This window comes from Delphinapterus leucas, chromosome 13 (genome assembly GCF_059928025.1).
Source record: "Delphinapterus leucas isolate spDelLeu-1000000601 "Yukka" chromosome 13, BTC_Dleu_Yukka2, whole genome shotgun sequence".
In the NCBI taxonomy this organism is placed as follows: domain Eukaryota; kingdom Metazoa; phylum Chordata; class Mammalia; order Artiodactyla; family Monodontidae; genus Delphinapterus; species Delphinapterus leucas.
Genome location: NC_143141.1, coordinates 72,946,950 through 72,949,652, shown reverse-complemented (window position 1 = coordinate 72,949,652; position 2,703 = coordinate 72,946,950).

Below are 2,703 nucleotides of genomic sequence, written 5' to 3'. Positions count from 1 at the left end.
CAGATTTCTATTTCATTTGGAAAGTGTGAGAAATATGTAGTGTGAGGTTTTTCTAGATTTAATAATAACTCTGTATCTGAACTTAGTCCACATTCTTGGTTCTGACCATACTAATTGCCAATTTCATATGGAATTTTAAGTGTAGTATTTAGAGTCGTCTTTTATCTTTAAAGTAAAAGTCTGTTTATCTCCTATAGAGGACAACTTTTCTTGCCACCTAACCCGTGAAAGAACATCTTATAAATCAATGCGTATCTTATATCTCTTGAGGAAGCATTTCTGCAGGCTTCATAAGACCTTTGCTGGAAGAGGATTCTATAACCATTGTGTGTAAATGTTTGTAGTTGAGGGTTGTATAACATGAAGCATATAACTTAAGTCTCTCGAGGTCTTTGAAGCCAAACACTGTAACTTTGTTTTGCTCAGCCATTTAAAGTGCATTCTTTTTTTTTTTTTTAACCACTTTTTAAAAATCGAAGTACCCCAAGTCAATCTCAACAATTTCTCCGTGTAGAGGTTTTAGGATTCATTCCTCTGCATTGCCCACTGCCCTGACCCAAGCTTCCCTTGCCTCATGACTCCTCGCAGATCTCCTTCCCTTTTGTCTCTGCCTCATCAAGCTCTCCTCCATGCATCTGAGTTATCCTAAAGTACATCACTGAGCAGAATCCTTGGCTCTGAAACCTCAAGACATTCTCCATTATCCAAAGGGTGAGGTCCAAATTCATTTGAGGCTTTTAAATCCCATATCATAGGGTTCCTGTACTTTTTGATCATCATAACTCATCCCCATATGCTCTTGTCCCTTTCTGCTACCCACCAAGTATAACCCATACTCTAGTAATAATAGGTTATTTGCCCCAAACACAACTTCTGCTTTTACTTCTTCATATATTTTCCATCACGTCTTGCCGTACGTGGCCTTGAGCCTCGGTTTCCTTGTCTGTTGAATGGAGAAAGTAATAGCTACCTCATAGTACTGTTGTGGAGATTAAATAGCCGAGCTATCTGTAAAAGCTTTAGCCATGCTTGACACCCAATCAGCTCCCCAAAATGTAGTTATTAGCATTATTGTGGTCTTCCTTGCTCATGTCTACTAGGTAAGGTTCAGCTTGAGTCTCACTATCTTCAGGAAACCGTGATCCCCCTGGTTGTCACTAATCTCCCTTTTCCCACCAGCCCTACAGCACTTAATTTCTACTCCTGTGATACCCCTTGCTCGGATGACCTGACATCTGCTAATTATATGTGTGCTTGGGTCATTTATGTTTGTAAACTTTCTGAGTTGGGGATGGGAACTATCTTATTTTGTACCCCACCTGCACCTCATGGCACCTACCAGTTCACAAAATATGTGCTCAGTTAACTGTTGCTTTATAGGTGTGAGGGTTGCAGGGCAAGTTCTAGTCCTGGTCCTTCCTGCCCTTGGGTTTTCCAGGCAGAGAAAGGACCTTAGAGCTGCCTTCATTTCCAGAACTTGTTCCAGACAAGCTGGACAATCTAAGCACTAACCATTTTAGCAGGGTTAATGCAGGCACAGGCCTGGATTCCTGAACTATTTGGGGCAAAATCAGGCGGAACTACCCCTTCCCGTCAAGGAGCTCCGGATTACAGCAGCTGGCTTTAATTTGGGCTTTAAGCCCTCTGCTGGCCCTGGAAAATCTTGATCTTGAGGGTTGGCTCTGGTTTCCTCAGGCTGTCACGCACACCCCTTCAAAAGTCAATGCAACTATGACAGGGAGTGATCAAAAGAGGGCAGTAAAGACCCATCACTGTACAGCAACTTGCACCTGGAGCTGAAAGTCAGAAGACAAATGTTTCAAGGCAGAAGAAAGAGTAAGAAGCACATCCTGAACTCTTTCAGAATCAGGGTTCTGAAAGACCTCAGGGCAACAAGCTGGTTCAGGTCACCAATGTCTTCCCAGATCCAAGACCTGAAAGCAGCGAATTAGGGACACTGACAAGGTCCAAACAGTGTTCCCTAAATCTCTTCCCAGCCTGTTGTTTCTGGTGCTTAGTTTCACCCGGAGAAAGTCATTCTCCAGTCATAATGCACATATTCTATGGAGGAGTTTAGGCATTGCCTGTTTATTATTTACACACTGTATTACAGAGCATTTTTTCACACCAACCCCCACCCCACCCCACTGTCTTTATTGGGGAATAATTGACAAATATTGTATATAATTTAGGTGTACAACTTGATATTTTGATATATCACACTCATTTCAAAAATCTGAATCTCCTATCTGTCTTAAAATGTAAAAAGAGGAGATGTCTTAAAATGTAAAAAGAGGAGATGTTATCACCTCTGTTTAAGGAAACTGAGGCTCAGAAAATGAAGTGACTTGTTCAAAGGCATGCCAAGTTCATGGTGGAACCATAATTCCAGATCCTTTGCTTATTCCTTCTAGTTTTCAGTTGTTTGTGTTTGTAAGGTTTGTGAATTTCAAGAGCAAAGACTACATCTCATTCCTCTTTTTGTCTCTGAACGGTGCTCCCTTAACCTTTAGGACTATGAGTGGGTGTGTTGTATAAGGCTCTCCCCGCTAGGAGCTGGATTCCATGATCTCTCTTTTATCCCCCCTGATTCAGTAATTCTGTGATTTGGAGGCACAGCGCTAACAACGACAGTGATGGCCCTGAGTGATCCTACTGGCTGAGCATTTCAACAAGGGCAGCCGCTTGGCTGCCAGCCTGTGA